The sequence below is a fragment of the Carcharhinus amblyrhynchos genome, chromosome 22 (assembly GCF_965287045.1).
Source record: "Carcharhinus amblyrhynchos chromosome 22, sCarAmb.v2.hapA, whole genome shotgun sequence".
NCBI lineage: Eukaryota > Metazoa > Chordata > Chondrichthyes > Carcharhiniformes > Carcharhinidae > Carcharhinus > Carcharhinus amblyrhynchos.
Window position 1 is genome coordinate 33,100,192 of NC_137345.1, and position 23,317 is coordinate 33,123,508.

Sequence of the window (23,317 nt, forward strand, 5' to 3'; positions counted from 1 at the left end):
TCATGAGCAAAGTTACGGACGAGGTCATCAACAAAGATATAAAGTGGCACTTCCTTAGCAATAACCTGTTCACTGATGCTCAGTTCAGGTTCCACCAGGGACACTCAGTTCCTGACTTCATTACAGCCTTTATTCAAGTATAGACAAAGAGCTGAACTCCCGAGATGCAGCATCTGGCTGAATGTCGCATCAAGGATCCCTAGCAAAACTGGAGCCAATGGGAATCAGGGGAAAACCTCTCCACTGATTGAAGTCACACTTGGCACAAAGAAATATGGTTGTAGTTGCTGGAGGTCAGTCATCTCAGATGTAGGAGTTCCTTGGGATCGTCTCCTCAGCCCAATCATCTTCAGCTGCTTCATCAATGATCTTCCTTCCATCATAAGATCAGAAGAGGGGATGTTCGCTGATGATTGCACAATGTTCAGCACCATTTGCAACTCCTCAGATATTGAAGCAGTTCTAATGCAGCAAGATCTGGACAATACTCTGGCTTGAAGTGATAAGCAGCAAGTAACATTCACACCACACAAATGTCAGACAATGACCATCTCCAACAAATCTAACCATCACCCCTTGACATTCAAATGGCTTTACCATCGCTGAATTCCCCATTATCAACATCCTGGATGATATGATTGACCAGCAAGTGAACTTGACTAACCATATAAACCCTGTGGCTACAAGAGCAAGTAAGAGACTAGGAATTCTGAGGCAAGTAACTCTTGACCCCCCAAAGCTGTCCATGTTTGCAAGACACAAGACAGCAGTATGCTGGAATACTTTCCACTTGCATGGATGGGCGCAGCTCCAGCAACACTCAAACCAAATACCATCCAAGACAAAGCAGTTTACTCGTTTGATGTCCCTTCTACAAATATTCACTCTCTCCGTCACTGATGAACAGTGATGGTATTTACCATCTACAAAATGCAAGCAGAAAGTCACCAAGGCTTCCTCGGCAGCATTTTCTAAACCCATGACTGCAACCATCTAGAAGCACAAGGGTGGCAGGTACAATGGAACACCAAAATCTGGAAGTTCCCTTTCAAGTCACTCGCCAACCTGACTTGGAAATATATCGCCGTTCCTTCACTGGCTCCGTCCTTTAATTCCCTCCCTATCAGCACTGTGAGTGTACCTATGTCACCGGGACAGCAGCGGTTCAAGAAGACAACTCACCATCATCTTCTCAAGGACAATTAGGGATGGGCAATAAATGCTGCCCTACAGAGTGAAGCTGACATAAAATACATATAATTCACAGTAGGTATCTATACATTATAAGCTTTCTATGGTGGATCTGTAAAGTTGGTGAGAATCATAGTGGACATGCCAAATTTCCTTAGTCTCCTGAGAATGTAGAGGCATTGGTGAGCTTTCTTAACTACACTGTTGGCATGGTGGGGAGAGACCAGGAGAGGTTGTTAGTGATCTAGGCACCTAGAAACTTGAAGCTCTCGACCATTGATGTAGACATGGGTATGTCCTCCACTACACATCCTGAAATTGATGGTTTGTTGACATTTTGTTTTGTTGATATTGAGGGAGAGATTATTGCCAACGCACCGCTTCACTGGATTCTCTATCTCTTTCCTGTACTTCGTCTTGTCATTCTCTAAGATCCCATGTCATCAGCAAACTTGAAAACCGAGTTGGAGGGGAATTTGACCACACAGTCATAGTTGTAAAAGGTGTATAGTAGGAGGAAACAGCCTTGTGGGCCACCGGTGTTGAGGATGATTATGGAGGAGGTGCTGTTGTGTATTCTTACTGATTGTGGTCTGTGGATGAGGAAGTTCAGAATCCAGTCACAGAGGCAGGAGCCGAGCACTAGACTATGGAGTTTGGAGATGAGTTTCGTAGGAATAATGGTGTTGAAGGCTGAGCGAGAGTCGATAAATTGATGAGTAGGCTGAGGAGGAGAGTTCTGCACCCAAAGTTTTTGATAGAGTTTGAAAAAATGGTCAAAGATCAGCTGATCATGGGACTATTATGAGAGAAATTCTTATCCTAGCCAATGTTAGATAAATTCCAATCTACAAAAAAACCATGAGCAAGATTTGAAGGTGAAGCTTCATGTTGTGTTTTACTAGACGCTCAATGTGACCACTAATTTTATCATTTGGATATTTATTTCCTTCTGAAGGCCCCCTTGGGTTAGGATGGGTGTCTCCAAATTCTATATTTTATTTCATGATGGATATCTGTCAACTTATACTATCTTTTCTCTATATCTAATTGGACCTGATCATTACTCTGAGGTAGATGGTTCAGAATGCATGTGAACGATGAGGCAAATGCCTGAAGGAAACGCCCACAAGCTTCCCCAAGGATCTGTTCTAGCCCCAACCTCTCAAACTCAAAATCAATGAACTGCCTCCCATCCTGTCTCAGAAGTGATCTATGCTGATGATGTCTGCTGTGCTTCTCAGGCTTGTACATTACTAAACTAGAAGTAACATTAAATAATAGATTATTGAGAAACATAGAGCCTTTAGCCCAGCAGCAACAAAACAGCCTCAAGTATATTCCACCTTCACAATGCCAGCACCAACCGGGAATTCAAAACCCCCTTGAATGGCAAAAGATTGAATTGCAAACAATATCCTGTTTATCTCGGTGTTACCCTTCACCAAACACTGATATGCAAAGAACATCTGAGCAAGACAGCAGCAAAGATCAAAATGTGAAACAATCTCCCCAGCAAACTTCCTCTCTTCATGGCGTTCCAATGTTCAAACCTTAAAGACCTCAGCTCTTGCCATTGTCTACTCAGCTGCAGAGTACTATGGACCAGTGTGGTACAATGATCCCATACCATTCTTGTTGATATCCAGCTCAACACATCTCGAATATCCCCCAATCAACTAACCTCCCCTGACTCTCAGCCCTGAGCGACATCCAGCCCCTTTCAGAAGGAGGAAGATTGCAACAAGAAAGTTCCTGGAGAAGACTTACATTAACCCAAGCTTGTTGCTACACAAGGATCTTACCAATCTACCTGCTGCTTGCCTCCCATCAGGCCAACCTGAATGGCTAAGACCACCATGCCAGGGAATAACAGCAGAGGTTCTACCTTTAAAAATGACTTCCTCATCATAGACCCCATTGCCCGCCCACTCTGCTTCAACCTCCCACACCAACATTGGGCACTTCTGCCCTGGCCAACATCTTTCTGCAGCAAATCGGCACAAGTGGAGCCTTTACAGTGAACCCAAAGCGCAGGTGCACCCCAATCAATAACTCGCATTATTAAAGACTTCCTCCTGGCAAAATTTGATGGAGGAGTCAGAGAGCTCCATTTACACATTACGGAAGCTATTGCCTAGTTTGGTGTCTACTGCATACAATAAAGAAAAAACTGGATTGCTCATGAGTAAGTCACATAGTCATGGGATGTAGATTTACAGCCCCCAGGCAGTGGGTGGGGCTATAGATTATGTGTAGCCATTCAAAAATCCATTGACTTTGGTGGGATCGGAGAATCCTGCTGAAGGTAGGGTCTATAAAATTCTGCCCATAAATCTGCACATCTATGTAAAAGTTGTACTTTCTGCAATGGAAAGATGAATTTGAAGAGAGACTGGTTTGTGCGAGTCTCCTGCCAGTATTTTGGGAACCAGCCTTTGTCCCGTACGTTGAGCTATATTTTTAACCTGTGGAAGACCACATTATCAGAGCCCTATGAAAGTGGGAGCTCCTGAGTGAATTTTAAAACCATATGTGAACTCTTTGGTTACTTAAGTGTCAAATAGAAAGTGCTGGAACATTCAGCAGGTCAAACATCAAATTAATTGACAGAATTTTCAAGCCTTACAGGGGGCAGTGTGAATGTGCTGGAAAAGACTGACATTGACTGGCATGCTGATTTCTTAATCCATCCATGTACCAATCATTTTTGCTGATTTAAGTTTGGGCCTAGCAGGCCAACCTAATTAAGCCTACTTACATGAGCCTGCCTGGGGTTTCCAGTATGTTTCCACTTTTCTCTACAGGCTACTTTAGCTACCTGGAGTTGGGTTGCTGGTGGCAAACTAGGAGCCCAGTACTCGAGGCAGGTCGAAAGGCCTCTACTGCTTGCATGGGTGCCAGTGCTACATATTCCACACAGCAAAGTGGCGTCCCCACACCCCTATCATTTCCGCTAACCCCTCCCCCACATCAACTCCCCCTCCACATATATTTTTAATGTTTGAAGTTTATTTATTAGTGTCACACATAGGCCTCCATCAACACTGCAATGAAGTTACTGGAATTAGGCCTCCCTCATGTCCAAAGTCAGATAGGTAGAGCCTGAGGATTTGCATTGACCACAGGTTTTCCCAGTGTAGTGGGAGGCATTGACTTCATACATGCAACCATTAAGATTCCTTCACCCTCATAAACACAATAAGAAGTCTCACAACACCAGGTTAAAGTCCAACAGGTTTATTTGGTAGCAAAAGCTGCCAAACAACTGTTGGACTTTAACCTGGTGATATGAGACTTCTTACTGTGTTTACCCCAGTTCAACACCGGCATCTCCACATCAGGCCTTCATAAACAGACAGGGCTCCCACTTGATCAATGTACAGCTGGTATGTGGCTATAGTTGGTGGGTTATGCTGGTGTGTGCCAGGGTTCCCGGGCAGCAGTCACCACTCACATACATCCTTTGGAACACATTGTTTCCAGATCTTTTCACCAGCCCGGGTTCCTTGAAGGGATGGTAATTGGTGATAAGGACTCTCCACTGAAAAGATGGCTGATGATGTCTGTGAGGGTGCCCAGACTTATTGTGGAGAGGAGATACAATGAGAGTAATGACATAGTGGAGCATCAGTTTCCTAAAGACGTGATTCCGATGCCTTGACACATCTGGAGGTGCAATACATTACCTCTTGCCACCTGTGTCCCTGTGGTTTGTTCTGCATGCTAGAACATCACCTCTGGAGAATGATGTCATGCCATGTTGGGGGCCAGTCCTATGAGGGCGAAGGTGATAAGGGCCTCAGAAATTCTCCTGCTGATGACCCTGGCCATAATTGAGTGGATGGCCATGACACCAGGGATACTGTTATTCGGCAGAAGTATGTCTTATTATTGCTACAGCAGGGCATTTAGTGAACTCTTGGCCTCCCGTTTCCCAGCGTTTGGCATGAATTAGCCATGTCAATCATTGACTGCGCACAGGAGTGCAACAAGGGCGGCCCCACTAATTCTGGGGGCATTTTCTGCCTCTTTCTTCATTCTGCTGATGCTGAAATCTATGCATGGAAATATACGATAAATGTGCCACTCTATGCAAAAAGGTGGGAGACATGTGCATTTTTAAAATTTCTTCCATCTATAAAGAATGACATGGTTGGCAGAAATAAGCTAAAATTTAAATAGACTTATCTGGTCAGACTGGAACATGTACCAATCTATGTCTAGTCAATGTACTGAGTTGATTATCTGATGGGCCACCTGACACTGTCCAGTGCCAAGGGTCCCTTTCATGTGCTGGCTATTAACTTGTTCCAGGTCATGCTCTCCAGCACTCATTGGGAGGAATAATGGTTTAGTATTGCCACTAATTCATGGTTATTATCATATTATTGGCGTGGCCAGAACATTGCCAAATTGTGGTGCAAAATCTGCCATTAGCATGTGACCATATACTTCAGTCCTTCATGTTTGGACAGGTAAATGCAACAATAGAATGGTCATTGATACCAGATATCCCAAGTTCTCCCCGTGTTTGCACAGGTTTCCTCTGGGTGTTCTGGAACACTTCTATAGTCCAAAGATGTGTGGATTAAGTGGATTGGCCATGTTAAGTTGCCCCTTAGTGTCAAGGAGACCAGTTAGGGTAAATGCATGTGGTTGTGATGACAGGGCCTGGGTGGGATTGTGGTCGGTGCAGACTTCATGGGCCAAATAGCTTCCTTCTGCACTGTAGGGGTTCAGTGATTCTATGAAATGTGTGTAAGAGTTTAAGTTCCTCAATTTAATACCTTGTAACCTTTCAGAAATGCTGATTTACTAGTCACCCTTGAGAACATGAGATTTTTAACAGGTGACCTAATTTCTTTACAAATTAATCTGTATTATAGTGCATTTGTTGATATTTCAAAAGGAACAATATATTCTTTCCTTTCTCTTCTGGAGGTTTTGGCGATGGCTTCGACTTGGACCAATGCAAATATATTGCATTGCAACATTTAGCAAATCAAATTGATTCAAAGTTAATTGGCTGGCAATTTCATGGTCCCAGTTGTCTCTGTGCTCCGCAGGCTAGATTTGATAATTTGATTTGATGGCGAAAGGGGTCGTAGGGCAACTCAATCACATGTTGGCATGTCACACTGAGAATGGACTATTTCTCTAAGGTAACAGCACTATTTATCTGATGGATATTTGTCACTGTGTTGTTAATTAGAACAAACTGGACTGCTTTGTGGGAGAAGGCGGGGGTGAGGGTGGGGGCCTTGATAACCCAATTCATGTTTAAAGTTTATTTATTAGTGTCACAAGTAGGCTTATATTAACACTGCAATGAAGTTACTGTGAAAATCCCCTAATCTGTTCGGGTACATCAAGGAAGAACTGAACATGGCCAATGCACCAAACCAGCATGTCCTTCAGACTATGGGAGGAAACTGGAGTACCCAGAGAAAATCCACGCAGACACAGAGAGAGCATGCAGACTCTGCACAGACAGTGACCCAAGCCAGGAATCGAACCCAGGTCCCTGGCACTGTGAGGCGACAGTGCTAACCACTTTGTCACCGTGCTTGACAGTACAGATGGTGAGCGAGCTTTTTTATTGCATTTATTGAGAACAACATAAAGGAGTGCAGTTTGACTGGTTAAGTTATTCCATTTCCACAAACAGTAAGTAAAATATGTTTTGCATGCTAACAAATAATTGAAATCTGAAACCCATAAAAAAATGTATAGTCTGAAAATCCTACACCATGCATGGTCCTAATAAGGAAAAATAATTGATTCATCTGATAATATCTATTTACAGTTCCCCTTTTATTTAATCAGTTTTGGGCAGTATAATTCATGTCAACGAATGTAAACATATACATCAAATTAGTGAGGTGCTTAACGCATCTCTTTTTAAACAATTAATAATGTGCTGTGCAAGGCTGACAGCAGACAAAATCTGTTCCTTGTTCTATTTTTTAAAAAATTAAGCTGCTGCTTCTGTGCAAATTGCATTATCCATTGATTTCTGTTTGTCTGCCCTGCTGAATCATTTACGCATAGAACATTAGCACTGAAACGTAGACCCCCTTATACTGTATGCTGGTGCTGCTGTCTGCTGTCAGTTGAGTTGTATTTGATTTTCCCTCATTGTGCTGATCCAGCAATACTTGATGCAGGGGGTGGAGAGTGCACCAGAAAAGGGACCATCCCCAATTAATGCCGAGATTCGACATTACCGAACAACACAGTAGCCAATCGGCTGCCAGCACTGTGAAATACAGCAATGTATCACTAGAGGGATTTCTGGGAAACTGCAGTGCTTTTACTATGATGCTGACCTAAACATTTCAGCACTTCTCTCTCCCCCTCTCCCTCCTCTCTCTTTCTTCCAGCTTTCTTTCCTTGTGTTGTGGGTCAGTGTTCATTTGAAAAGGGCAAAGTTGTCTTAAGTCATTAGGAACCTGTTTTCTTTTTCCTGTCCTGTCAAGAGAGACTGTCCTGAAAATCCTATTGACGAGAACTTCCCCACAAGGAGCACAGGCTAAGGTAAGGCTGTCTCGCTGCAATAGATGATTGAAAGTACTTCTCTCAATTGCATGCATCATTGTCAGACTGCTGCTGTCTTAGTCCGCACTGCACTGCAGCCAGAGATTTCCCAGTACTGTTGAAAGCTGCAAGCTCTCCTGGTGTGTTGAATATAATTTGTTAAGAGTTTGACGCCTTTGCAACAAATTGAGATGAATGACAGACATGAGAGACCAAACTATAATGATTGAAAAGGAAAAAGAAAATCTCTCTAAATACAGATTCTGATATAGTCTGTGTTAACACTAGATCATCAGTGCCTTTTTCTTCATAGTTGTAATTTTTCAGGCTGGATGAAGTTTAGCATTGTATTACTTCTGCAATTTTAAAAAGTAAGAGGTTTGCTGCTGTATACCTGTATCAAAATGAAATATTGCACATTGAATGTTACAAATCAGACTGAGTAAAATTCAGGATGCTTAGAACAATTCTTTGCTGTATTGCCTAATTAAACTGAAATTAGATTCTGAATGTCTATACAATATTACTGCCAAGACGTAATGAAGAGCTTAATAAATAACTGATCATAATTTCAATCATTGTGATTTTGTTCATTTATTAAATGAGTGAAAAGTTAACAATTGGTTGAATTTTTTGTCCCTTTTTGTGATGCGTATGGTGCATAATCTCAAAAACCCAAAGCTGCTTGGACAAACCTGAAGACCTGAAATGAAGTTTTCTTCAAAAAACTCAGCTCCGACCATCTTAAACAAAACATTTTTAGTGAATGTTCAATTCATCATTAAAATTGGGGAAATCTTTCAAGAATTTGTTTCTATTTCTTGGCTTTTGAGAGCATTATAGGAATAGGTCGTGATCAGCGCAATTATGGTGTAGAAAATATTTGTTACTGGGCTGTTACCCGCAACAGAAGAGAGGACGAACTGGAGCCAGAGTGTGAAGAGTGAAACAAAATACTGTGAGAAACCATACTTCAAAGCTTTATAGCAAATGTACCGATCTGACCACTGTTATAATAGGGGTAGGTGCATTTGTGTTCAGACTCTGATATTAGAATTTTCAGCAGAGTTGGGAGTTCATCATTTACTCTTCCAAATGTATAAAGGCACACAGCTACTTGTTGTAAACTCTTTGATTCCTTCATCAATTGAGAGTAATACGAGTTAATCATGGAATTTTCTGATGGCTAATCAGCTTCTAGTTTTTTGAGATAGAAGTTTGGTTATTTTTGAGGCTTGGTCCCAATTAAAAGTGTCACTGGGTTGGATTGGATTAAACCAAACTACAGTTCAATTTATTACAAAACATACTGTAAATATTTTATATGAATCTTTGTCTAAGTATATAAAATGAAGCCTGACCAAGTAAAGGTAGTTTTATTGATCAGGGGATAAAGTTTGTTGAGACTCATTTCTTCAATCTACTCCTTTAAATAAAGTAATTACGTAGGAAGAAATTATAGCTAATATCATGAATGTAAAACAGCCAAATCAGCAATAGATGAAATATAAAATTATGAAATGCTTTGTTGCCATATTTGACAAACTATAGTCGAATTAGGTTTGAAAATGACCTTAGACGTCTGGTGAGAGATTGCTGTTAAAATGAAGGCAGTATGAAAATTCTGTAATCCATTGGGTATAGACACCGACTGTTTTTCTAATAAATTACTACCATCTGCCAATTTTATATTTCTCCTTATTCATTTGGGAAGATAAAAAAAAGTCATATTTCTCAACATTAAACCATGGTGTCTCTGAGGGCATTATGACTACTGATATTCCACATTTGAATCCGAATTAACTCCTTTTAAAATTCTTCACACTGCATTTTTGGGGGGTGTTGTGTGCATTTGATGATGAATTGTAGAATTTTGTACTTATCTCATGGCAATTGCAATACTGGAGAGATATAAGCTGTTTTGCACCTTTCAATAATAGTCATGAAGCATGCATTACGCTGTCAAAGCTTAACAAAATAAAGTACGCAAAAATATTTGTTGTACACCACCGCAGAGTGGTCAACAATAGGCGTGTCCCTTCCGATGTAATGATCGCTGCATTGCCCTTGGCTCAAGAGTTCCACCTTGAATCTGTAATCCTGGCACAACCTTTGTGATTGGTCTAAACCAATCTTACAGCTATTCTATACTTGAATACATATTTGACGTGATCTTTGATAAAATACCAGAGGGTTGGGCAATTTAACTATGGCGGAGAATGTAGCCAATCATACAATTGGTATGTGAGTGGGACAAGTGAACCTTTTTTACTTGTTCATGGGATGTGGGTATCACTGCCTGGGCCAGCATCTTATTGGGACAAATGAACCTGTATATGATGTAGCACTGTAGGTTTAGTACTGATGCAAAGCACTTGTCTGCCGAGCGTAAATTGAAAGTCGAGACCCAAAGCAAGAAGCAAAGAGCATTGAGGTTCCCTCCTTCCTGGGGAGTCACACATCTTCTCAGTCCTGTTGTTAGACTGGGCCCTGATTACATTGCCTTTGCTGTAATTCCAGTGCCATTAGTGAAGCAAAACTGCAATGCAAGGACGGCAGAGTATACACCGTTGCACGGAACTCTAGCTGTGCACAATTCTGCACAGCGTGCAGCCAGATAAATACTTTTTACAGGCTTGTTGGTGCAGATTGCTATTGCAATCAATGTTTGACACATAACAATTATGTCGGAAAATTGTATGGTGCTTCAACATTATTGTGCAACAGCATATTAGAAATCACTAAAACTGTTTTCGTACTGATTAATTAAACAAGCTTACTTGAGCTTTCTTGTAATTATCATAAGGATCAAGTCAATTACAGCAAAGCTGAATCTGTTCTTTTTAACACCTTATTCTGTTTTCTGACTTTGAGTTGACTCATGCTTTTTAGGAGCAACAGTTTTCAACCATCAAAGGTAAATTATGCTTTTTGGAACAAGTATTGAAAAAAACTGCTGGCCAATGTTCTACTTTTCATTAATCAAAAAAAACTTCAAAATACTTTGATTCACATTTTCATTTGAGTAGCACAGTGGTTAACACTACTGCCTCATAGCGCCAGGGACCTGGGTTTGATTCCTGGCTTGGGTCACTGTCTGTGCAGAATTTACACGTTACCCCCTGTCTGTGTGGGTTTCCTCCTGCAATCCGAAACACATGCTGGTTAGGTGCAGTGGTCATGATAAATTGTCTGTTAATGTCGGGGGCATTAGTAGGGTAAGAATGTGGAGTTACATAAATAAAGCGATGGTGGAATTGTTGTCGGTGCATGCTCAATGGGCAGAATGGCCTCCTTCTGTACTATAGGAATTCTAGGAATATGAGGAACTTCATCCAATGCTAAAGATGTCCAAAAATGTGCGGGTTAGGTTGATTGGCCATGCTAAAATTGCCCCTTAGTGTCCTGAGATGCATAGATTAGAGGGATTAGTGGGTAAATATATAGGGTTATGGGGGTAGGGCCTGGGTGGGATTGTGGTCGGTGCAGAGTTGATGGGCCAAATGGCCTCTTTCTGCACTGTCTGGTTTATATGATTCTATGAAATATGAAGGTACTGGAGAAACAACAGTTGCAGCAGTGAGAGAGGAAAAGAATATTTCCTACTGGTTTAAAAAACAGCTTTCTCTATCACTGTCAGTAATGTGCTGCAGTAATTGAGGTTCTCCAGGACTCGCTTCCAATAAGTTGTCCTTGAGTGCTTTTGTGTAGTCAACCACTTGCATGTGGAAAGAATATTGAATACTTTGAATAAACTTTGCAGACAGCACAATATTTGAAATATTGCAAAGCTGTTTATGCTGGTAAATTGTGCTGACAATTAATTTCCCAGCACAACACCATTGGATACTGAGTGATGTACAGTCTGTACACATTGACAGCTTTAGACCAGATTCTTGGAAGAAGTGAGAACCTCGTTGTTAGAAATGACAAAGCAAACTAACTGTGGGCAATCAATCTCTCAGCGTGAGACAAGTCCCCTCTTTGGCAGACTTACAATGGCAAAGGCCCCCTCAGCTCTTTCTGCCAAACTTGAACCTTTGCCGAGCATATGCAAACATTCACATTGTTTGGTGTTACCTTACACATGGAATACTGGGACTGTTGTGGCACTGTTATATTATGTTAATCTAAATAGAATAGCCAGTAATTTGGTTCACTCCTCATCACCCACCACTAAGTTCACTAACCTACTTTGATGGCCTGTTTCAAACCCCGCCCTGGCCTCTCCCCTCCCAATTCTTGTGACTTCTTCCAACATTGCAACACCTCTCCACGCTCTTCTAATGCTTGTGCATCCATGTTTTTGTTTAAAATATCATTGTATCTTCAGTTCTGTAGCGACGAAACTCCAAAATTCCTCCCGCCAAAGTTCTCTGTCCCATACCTCCTTCCACCCTGAGTCTTAAGATCTACCACCTGTCCTAACATCTTCATAGAATCCCAACAATACAGAAGGAGGCCATTTGGCCCATCAAGCCTGCACCGACAGGCCCTATCCCAGTAACCCCACATATTTAGCCTGCTAATACTCCTGACACTAAGGAGAAATTTAGCATGGCCAATCAACCTAACCTGCACATCTTTGGACTGTGGGAGGAAACTGGAGCACCCGGAAGATACCCACACAGACATGGGGAGAACGTACAAACTTCACATAGACAGTGACCCCAGGCTGGAATTGAACCCAGGTCCCTGGCGCTGTGAGGCAGCAATGCTAACCATTGTGTCACCATATGTGATCATCTTATGTGACTCAGGACAAGGATTTCTGGCTGGCGGGTTCTCTGCTGGGACAGGCAAGTCATGCAAACCGCCATAGGCATTGGCGGGATTGGACGATCTCACTGGTGGCCAATCGTGAGCCACCTCTGCCACTGGAAAACATGCATTGTCGGGGGGAGCGAGGAGGGCTGAAAAATCCAGACTTTGTGTCAAACTTTGTTTGCAAATGTTACTGTGAAGCACTTTTGTTTTAAATATGAAATTTAAATAAAAGTTACCTGGTATGTAATGAATATATAATTCACATTCCAGCATCCCCTAAATCACTCTATTTTGCCAAGCGCCACCGACTACTCCATGAATTTGAAGCATTGTCAAATCCTAATGCAACCTTATTTTCCATTCTTTTATGATTTCTTCTGGTGTTAAGTGCAATTGTTGATTTTTTTTTAGCCCCAGTCTGTCATTCTTCATTTTTTTTACCATAGTAAGAAGTCTCATTACACTAGGTTAAAGTCCAACAGGTTTATATGGTAGCACAAGCTTTCAGAATGCTGCTCCTTCATCAGGTGAATGGGTGTTGGGTTCATAAACAAGACATGTATAGACACAAACTCAATTACAAGATAATGGACGGAATGCGAATCTTAACAGGTAATCAAGTCTTTACGGGTACAAAAATGCGAGTGAAAAGAGGATTAATCACAGGTTAAAGACGTCATAAGAACATAAGAAATAGGAGCAGGAGTAGGCCATCTAGCCCTTCGAGCCTGCCCCGCCATTCAATAAGATCATGGCTGATCTGTCGTGGCTCAGTTCCACATTCCCGCCCTCTCCCCATAACCCTTAATCCCCTCTCTTATCAAAAATCCATCAACCCGTGTCTTAAAAATATTTAGCGAGGCAGCCTCCACCACTTCAACGGGCAGAGAATTCCAGAGATGCACTTCCCCGGAATCCAGCGATGTCTGGAAAATAACCACCAAGGCATCCACTATCACCTCCGCCATTTCTTTCAGAACCCTTGGATGCATTCCATCTGGTCCTGGCGACTTGTCCACAATCAGCCCCTCCAGTCTGTCGAGCACCGCCTCTCTAGTAACAGTAATGTCATTAAGACCCTCCAGTCCTACCACCTTTCCATCTCTAATGCTCGGCAAATTATTCACGTCCTCCTCCGTGAAGACAAAAACAAAAAAGTTATTCAAGACCTTAGCCATATCCCCATCCCCTACCACTAAGTCCCCCCTCTCATCCTCTAAGGGACCAACGTTCTCCTTCCTTTGTTTACCATGGGAAGGACTACTTCATCCACCCTGCCATTCCCTGCCTTTTTGGTATTCCTCCCTTAACAACTCAACTTTTTCACTTCTATGGCGCAAAAATTTCATGTTTAGACTGGCCCTCATCGATTACTCCTTTATCCTCCACTTGACACTCTTTTCTCTAACTTGTTGTTCACTCCCTAATTATCATTCTGTGAAGTACCAAGATTGGAGGAAAGGCAAATTGTGCGGAGGGTGTGGAGAGTCTGCAGAAGGATCTAGATAGGCTGGGCGAATGGGCCAGGAAATGGCAAATGGAATTTAATGTTGGCAAGTGCGAGGTGGTCCACTTTGGTAGGAATAATGGTAGGAAGGATTATCACTTACGTGGCGAAAAACTGCAGCAGGTGACGGTGCAGAGGGACCTTGGGGTCCTTGTGCATGAGTCGCAAAAACCCAGCTTGCAGGTGCAGCAGGTAATCAGGAAGGCGAATGGGATGCTGGCCTTCATAGCGAGGGGGATTGAATATAAAAGTAGGAAGGTCTTGCTGCAGCTGTATCGGGCATTGGTGAGGCCGCAGCTGGAGTACTGTGTGCAGTTTTGGGCGCCGTACTTACGCAAGGATATTTTGGCCTTGGAGGGAGTGCAGAGGAGGTTTACTAGGCTGATGCCGGAGTTGAGGGGGTTGAGCTATGAGGAGAGGCTGAATAAACTAGGCTTGTACTTGTTAGAGTTTAGAAGGATGAGGGGAGATCTCATTGAGACGTACAAGATGATGAATGGGATGGATAGGATCGAGGTGGAGAGACTCTTCCTGCTCAGAAAGGATAATAGGACTAGGGGGCACAGCCTCAAGATAAAGGGGGGGCGCGGTTTAGAACGGAGTTGAGGAGGAACTTCTTCACTCAAAGGGTGGTGAGTCTCTGGAATTCTCTGCCCGTTGAAGTGGTGGAGGCTACCTCGCTAAATATTTTTAAGATGCGGGTTGATGGGTTTTTGATAAGCGAGGGGATTAAGGGTTATGGGGAGAGGGCGGGAATGTGGAACTGAGCCATGACAGATCAGCCATGATCTTATTGAATGGCGGGGCAGGCTCGAAGGGCTAGATGGCCTACTCCTGCTCCTATTTCTTATGTTCTTATGTTCTTACTTCAAGCTGAGTGCGATTAAAAATGCCCAGGCAAGATGCTCTTTCAGAGTGTCCACACAGATGCAATGGGCTGAATGGCCTCCTGCTGCACTGTAGGGGTTCTAATTTTTTTCTGAGTAATCTTATCTAAAAGAGGGTTTTGTAGGTCTTAATTGTGTAGGCATAAGGATCATTCATTCCTTTTAATAACTCACACCACACTCCTGGAGTGTGTTTCATACCTACATTTGTAAATTGTCATCATTTATATATTTAATTCATTTCTGAGTCTTCAATTATAAATCTTTAGAGACTTGCAGCCACGTTTGTTGTTTTGGATCATTTGTTTATGTGTGGAATATGAAATCTGGAAACTTTTTCTGTGACATGTAAAAATGAGACAGAAAACTGTTACTAACTTTACAGGGCTAGACTATAAATGATCTGGTTAATTTGAGGCCTTCATGATTAATAAAATAGTATATTTGGATTATACATGAATTTGTAGATAGTTTTTTTTCTCCTTATAAATTTCAAGTCTGAAAATGATGGTCAGTGAGAGTTGCAATAACGATTTGCCTTGTGTCATCTCAAAGTTAAACAGTTGTTAAGAATTGACTCTTCGATAGTAACATCATAACACGGCATGGTGGCACAATGGTTAGCACTGCTGCCTCATTGCGCCAGGGACCCGGCTTCAATTCCGGCCTTGGGTGGCTCTCTCTGTAGTTTGCACATTCTCCCCGTCTCTGCATGGGTTTCTTTCGGTTGCTCTGGTTTCCTCACACAGTCCAAAGATATGCAAGTTAGGTGGATTGACCATGTTAAATTGCCCTTTAGTGTCCAAAGGTGTGTAGGTTAGATGGATTAACCATGAGAAATGTGTGTGGGGTTACAGGGATAGGTCAGGGTAGAGGGCCTGGGTAAGATGTCAGAGAGTCGGTGCAGGCTTGATGGGTTGAATGACATCTTCTGCACTGAAGGGATTCCATGATGGTGTACGTTGCTGATGTTTTTAAAGTATGCTAAAATGTATGGTTACGTGTTATTATTGAAATGGATGATATATGTGATAATGTATATGTATTTGTAGCAAAAGTATGAAATTGTGATGTAAATGTGGGGGAGTAAAATGAAAAGCTCTAAACAGAATTCAAATCACATTATCTGATGGTTGAAAATTGAACATGGTTCACTCTGTCCATGTCTCTGCCCACCCCATGTCATCGTCCACCCACTCCGACAATAAGGACACAGCTATTTTGCAAGCTAATGCTGGCATCACTACTGATTGGAATGATGGATGACACTGCAAAACTGTTTTTAATGTGATGGTTAATGGCTATTCTGCATAGTACTCAGCTGAGATTTCAGTTTACTGAGAAGAGTCTTTGGAAATTTTTCAGGTAGTTCTCTAAACTATGTCAACATGCTCATGTTCAACGGCTGGAATTCTCCAACTACTCACGCTGGCAGGATTCTCCAGTCCTGCCAGCAGCGCACCCCGCCCACAGGTTTCCTGCAGCATGGGCTATTGTTAATGGGAATTCCCATTGACAGTAGTGAGATCATGCGTCTGGGAGACTGCAGAATCTAACCCAATGCATTTGACATCAATACTGAGTTTACATGCACCGTAGAATGCTGCACATAAATTGACATACAGTTGAAGGAGCTTACTTAATTGGAAATGTATTTAATTATTTTCAGCTTAATTAAATATTTTTATTTGTACCATATTATGGATACTTTTCAGTAAAAAAAACTGCTATGACGGTGAGTTAATCAACTCTTAAAGTAATTAATTCAAATAGATTATACCAAGTATATTATGAATATTTTTCTCTGTAGCTGTGTTTATCACCAGAGAATCCATAGATAAGAATGTGGGGACATTTCTTTAATAACAACCCGGCTCAATTCTTAAATAGAAACTTTTAAGATATTTGTTCCTAGCTGATGTTTTCTACAACCAAATTAGGTGGAGGTAATGAGAGAGTCTTGTTAAGGAATTTCCATTACTATCAGGAAAGAATCACGATTGGGTGGGTTCTTTATATTTTTCAGTAACAACTCAGATTTTGTTCAGTGCACTATTACCGTCTGTAAATTTTCTTATGCAACTTCATGATGGTGGGAAATGACTCAATTTTTTCTCAATCACTGGATGAGATTTTCCGGCTGCGCTCGCCCCAAAACTCGAAAATCCTGCCCAAGGTCAACAGACCTTTACATAGTTTCACCTCCCCCGCCCCCGTCCCACCTGCTACGATTCCCATGACAGGTGGGACGGGAAAATTCCCCCTCCCCCCCCATGGAATCATGTGGAACAAAGGAGTCCATTTGGATCATCAAATGTGTGCTGACATTTTTTTAAGAAAAGCTATCTAATTATTCCCGTCTCCTGCACTTTCCTCACAACCCTATAAATTTATTCAAATATGTATCCAATTCTTGAATACATTTAACCTGACATGTCTGCCAATTCCACCAGTCCGTCTATGTCCTCCTTAAATCTGCTACTATCTTTCTCACCGTTTGCAACATTTCCGATCAAGTGTTTCATCTGACCCTTTATCCTTTGAAACTATGTCCCCTTAACTCAAGTCCAGGTCATTGATAAGTACTTCATCAAAAAGAGCAGAGGTCCCAATATGACACCGAGGGATCACTGTTGTATTCTCTTCTGCAGTTTGACAGCTAATGAATCATTGCTAACTGCTTTCTGTCTTTTAGCTCATATCAGGCTGCCACTACCCCTTTTCATTTGTGTTTCAATTTTGCTAAATGGAAGCATTTATGTGGCACCTATCCTGACCACCAAATGTTCCAAAGTGCTTTGCAGCCAGTGAATAACTTTCAAATGCAGGGATTTTGAGCGCGCATTAGCGTTCAGCGAGAACGGTGACCCAGGCGCAAAAGAACTGGTCCACTGACCTGCAAGGGAAACAGATGGTTTTACTGCATCACAGGGTCAGACTGATGGGAGGAAGCTAACTCAGGTGAGACTTGTGCCATGGCTACATGTGTTGAGGGTTCACACTTGCGTCTCTTCCTTCTGTGTCACTCACAGCACAGGTGTGGTCCGGCTCCTCACTGGCCAGCTCAAGGACTCAATCCTCAAGGGACATGAGGATTCTCAGTTCAGGTACAACTCCATCAGGCTGTTCCTGTTGCGGCAGTTGTGCTTGAATTTGTCTTGCAATGAGACAGAAGGGGACAGTGTAGCCAGGAGTCATGTCAGGTCTGATGGTAATGAAGTCTGGTATGCATGGAGGAGGTAAGTAGGAGCGGGATGTGAGAAGCATTAGAACATAAGAAATAGGAGCAGGAGTAGGGCATCTAGCCCTTCAAGCCTGTCCTGCCATTCAATAAGTTCTTGGCTGATCTGAAGTGGATCAGTTCCACTTCCCGCTTTCTCCCCATAACCCTTAATTTCCTTGTCTATCAGAAATCTATCTACCTGTGACTTAAATATATTCAGTGAGGCAGCCTCCACCACTTCAATGGGCAGAGAATTCCAGAGATTCAGCACCCTTTGAGTGATGAAGTTCCTCCTCAACTCCGTTCTAAACTGCCCCCCCCCACCTTATTTTGAGGCCGTGCACTCTAGTTCTGTTTTCCTTTCTAAGTGGAAAGAATCTCTCGACCTCTACCCTATCCATCCCCTTCATTATCTTGTAAGTCTCTATAGGAGCAGCAGACCTAGTGATTGGGGAGATCATGGAGAATGTGGGTGAGAGGTGGGGGTGTTGGAGCAGGTCACTATGACAGGTTTTGGGACCCCATAAGTGGGTGGGAGAGAGATAAAGTTATAAAGTTTATTTATTCAGTGTCACAAGTAGGCTTTCATTAACAATGCAATGAAATTACGTGAAAATCCTCTTGTCGCCGCACTCTTGCGCCTTTTTGGGTACATTGAGGAAGAATTTAGCATGGCCAATACACCTAACCAGCATGTCTTTCAGACTGTAGGAGGAAACTGGGGCACCCAAAGGAAACCCATGCAGATACAGGGAGGATGTGCAATCTCAGCACAGACAGTGACCCAAGCTGGGAATCAAACCTGCATCCCTGACGCTGTGAGACAGCAGTGCCAAACATTGTGTCACCGTGCCGCCCACTGTGAGGGTGTGATGGGTGTGTTAAGCAGGGTACATGAGTAGGCAGACTTACCCTGACTGCACAAAGAAGGTCATTCTTCCAGCATTGTTACACTGTCCTCTTATGCATCGAACTGATGCTCATTATCGTGGCCACAGCCTCCCAGGTGACCTTGCTTGCTGAATGTCTGCCTGATTATGGGTAGAGGATGTCGCACTTCTGTTCCACAGCATTCAGAAGTTTGAGGACTACCTCAGTGAATCTTGGTGTTGTCTTCGTGGCAGCCACTTCTGGACAAGTGCTTAGGAGGCGTTTCAAAGGAGTGCCCCGTTGATTGCAGAAACAAAGTTTGACTAGAGCAAGCAAATCAGAGGCAAGTCACCATGAACATGGCTTGAAATACACGGAGAGAAAAATTTTGTTAAAGAGCCGAATATACTGCGACTTTTGCCACTGGCGAGGACCGACACTGGAAAAAATAGGGGAAAATTCCACCCATCATAAGAACATAAGAACATAAGAAATAGGAGCAGGAGTAGGCCATCTAGCCCCTCGAGCCTGCCCCGCCATTCAATAAGATCATGGCTGACCTGTCGTGTCTCAGTTCCACATCCCCGCCCTCTCCACATAACCCTTAATCCCCTTGCCTATCAAAAACCTATCAACCCGCGTCTTAAAAATATTTAGCGAGGCAGCCTCCACCACTTCAACGGGCAGAGAATTCCAGAGATTCACCACCCTTTGAGTGAAGAAGTTCCTCCTCAACTCCATTCTAAACCGCCCCCCCTTTATCTTGAGGCTGTGCCTTCTAGTCCTACTGTCCTTTCTGAGCGGGAAGAGCCTCTCCACCTTTATACTATCCATCTCATTCATCATCTTATATGTCTCAATGAGATCTCCCCTCATTCTTCTAAACTCTAACGAGTACAAGCCTAGTTTATTCAGCCTCTCCTCATAGTTCAACCCCCTCAACTCCGGTATCAGCCTAGTAAACCTCCTCTGCACTCCCTCCAAGGCCAAAATATCCTTGCGTAAGTGCGGCGACCAAAACTGCACACAGTACTCCAGCTGCGGCCTCACCAGTGCCCTATACAGCTGCAGCAAGACCTCCCTACTTTTATATTCAATCCACCTTGCTATGAAGGCCAGCATCCCATTTGCCTTCCTGACCACCTGCTGCACCTGCAAGCTGGGTTTTTGCGACTCATGCACAAGGACCCCGAGGTCCCTCTGCACCGTCGCATGCTGCAGTTTTTCGCCATGTAAGTAATAGTCCTTCCTACCATTATTCCCACCAAAGTGGACAACCTCACATTTGCCAACATTAAATTCCATTTGCCATTTCCTGGCCCATTCTCCCAGCCTATCTAGATCCTTCTGCAGACTCTCCACACCCTCCGCACAATTTGCCGTTCCACCAATCTTGGTGTCATCAGCAAATTTCGACACCATACACTCAGTTCCCTCCTCCAGCTCATCTATATAAATGGTAAATAGCTGAGGCCCCAGCACCGACCCCTGGGGCACTCCACTAGTCACCAACCGCCAATCCGAATAGCACCCATTGACCCCCACTCTCTGCCTCCTATTTGACAGCCAATCCTCTATCCACGCTAACACCCTACCCCCAACTCCATGCCCCCTGACCTTCTGTAATAACCTCTTGTGAGGCACCTTATCAAACACCTTCTGAAAATCAAGAAACACCACATCCACCGGCTCTCCTCTATCCACCGCCCTAGACACATCCTCATAGAACTCCAATAAATTCGTCAGACACGACTTCCCCTTAACGAAACCGTGCTGCGTCTGCTCTACCAAACAATTCTCCTCAAGATGCCTCGCTATTTTCTCCTTGATCACGGATTCTAACATTTTACCTACAACAGACGTTAAACTAACCGGCCTATAATTCCCTGCCTTTTGCCTGGCACCCTTCTTAAACAATGGCGTAACATTAGCCATTTTCCAATCTTCCGGCACTTCCCTGGAATCCAGCGACGATTGGAAAATAATCACCAAGGCATCCACTATCACCTCCGTCATTTCTTTCAGAACCCTCGGATGCATTCCATCCGGTCCTGGGGGCTTGTCCACAATCAGTCCCTCCAGTCTGTCGAGCACTGCCTCTCTAGTAACAATAATGTCATTCAGGCCCTCCACTCCTACCATCTTTCCATCGCTAACACCCGGCAAATTATTCACGTCCTCCTCCGTGAAGACCGAAGCAAAAAAGTTATTCAAGGCCTCTGCGATTTCCCCATCCCCTATCACTAAGTCCCCCCTCTCATCCTCTAAGGGTCCAACGTTCACCCTAGCCAGCCTCTTCCTTTTTATATATTTATAAAAACTTTTGCTATCCTTTTTTATATTAAGCGCTAGCCCAGCTTCATAGTTTATCCTACCCTTCTTTATCAACTTCTTTGTCATTCTTTGTTGACATTTAAACCTTTCCCAATCCTCTTCTCGCCCACTACTCTTAGCTACTCTAAACACATCCGCTTTTAATTTAACACTTTCCTTCACCTCCTTCGTTATCCACGGCTGATTATCTCTCCTCCTATGATCCTTTTTGACCATCGGAATAAATTTCCGCTGAGCACCAAGAAAGATCTCCTTAAAGATCCTCCACTGTTCCTCAGCAGACCTACCTTCCAACGCGCTCCCCCAATCAACATTCGCCAATTCCTCTCTCATCCTACCGTACTCCCCTCTGTTCAAACAAAGGACACATGTCCAGGAACCCACTTTCTCCTCCTCCATCTGCATCAGAAACTCCACCATACAATGATCACTCTTCCCAAGAGGATCCTTCACCACAAGGTCCCTAATTCTACCCGCCTCATTACATAACACCAGATCCAAGATAGCTCGCTCCCTCGTCGGCTCCAACACACACTGTTCAAGGAAACTATCCCAGCAGCATTCCAGGAACTCTTCCTCAAGCCCACCGCGTCCAACATGGGTCGACCAATCAATATGTAGATTGAAATCCCCCATAATTATCGCCATTCCATTCCTGCACGCCACATTTATTTGCGCGTTAACAGCCCGCCCCACCTCCAGATCATTATTTGGGGGCCTATAAACGACACCCACCAGCGTCTTTGTTGTTCCTAACCTCCACCCACAACGATTCCCCTTTCTGCTCTTTGGTTCCTATATCATCCCTTACTACCACCCTGATGCTATCCTTAATCAGCAGAGCTACGCCCCCCCCCCCTTTTTCCTCCCGCATATCCTCCCTAAACACTTGATACCTCTGGACATTCAGCTCCCAGTCCCTGTCACCTTGCAGCCACGTCTCTGTAATAGCCACCAGATCATATCCATTTGTGCTGATCTGCGCCACCAGCTCATTCACTTTATTCCGAATGCTTTGTGCATTCAGATAAAGTGCCTTCATCCCAGCCTTCATCTGTACCCTATTTGCCAGAACGCCACCAACCGTACTCACGCCCCCTACTCCTTTTATTATTGGGACATCCTTGGCCCCTTCCCTTACTTGTACCCTCTCCTTTACTTTAGACCCCGTAATGTCACCTACCCTCGCACCCTCCCCCCCCAGTTAGTTTAAAATCATCAGAGTTGTAATGCAGGAAATGTGGCAATTAATTTTGCACAGTGAAGTCCCACGAACAGCAACGTGATAACCAGATAATCCACTTTTTCCACTCCTGAGAGAATCCCAAGGCATCGATAAGGTGATCGACATTTTCTCACTGCCCTCTCAATTTTCAGACCCTAATAGGTTCAACCCAAGTGTCAGAACCTGTGAACCAAAAGATGTAGTTGGTAATGAATCTATTCACAGTCACAGCAGGAAAGTCCAAACCTGTTGTCAGGAACCACCCTTAAACTTCTCTATAATAGGGTGGCACAGTGGTTAGTACTGTTGTCGCATAATGCCAGGGACCTGGGGTAGATTGAGTCACTGTAAATGCTGTCTCCAGAGAAAAAAAATTGTTAAAGAGGTTGAAATATCTCACCCACCTCATGGGGTCCTGACACTTCACATATCCCTAACCTCTCATTTGCGCGCCCCATGATCCTCCCCCTCCGCCGCACCCATAGCTAATGTCTGTGCAGACTCTACATGTTCTCCTTGTGTCTGTGTGGGTTTCCTTCGAGTGGTCTGGTTTTCTCCCACAGTCTGAAATTCATGCTGGTCAGGTGCATTGGGCATGTTAACTTCTCCTTCAGTGTACCCAAACGGAGTGTGGCGACTAGGAGATTTTCACAGTAACTTCATTGTGTTAACGTAAGCCTAATTGTGTCACTAATAAATAAACTTAATAGATCTGTATATTTATAACATGGAAATGGAAACCAATAAATTGACACAAACATTTCCACTGAGCT

The 23,317-nt window shown here is 43.3% G+C and overlaps 1 protein-coding gene across 2 annotated transcripts in view; it reads left to right on the forward strand.

Moving 5' to 3' along the window:
* Positions 1-7,529: 7,529 nt before the first annotated feature.
* Positions 7,530-23,317, forward strand: part of LOC145357046 (synaptotagmin-B) — a 732,627-nt gene continuing 716,839 nt past the window's right edge. For both annotated transcript variants that reach the window (XM_080210102.1, XM_080210103.1), the window contains exon 1: positions 7,530-7,731. The gene's annotated coding sequence lies outside the window, so the exon portion shown is untranslated. The remainder of the gene's footprint in view (positions 7,732-23,317) is intronic.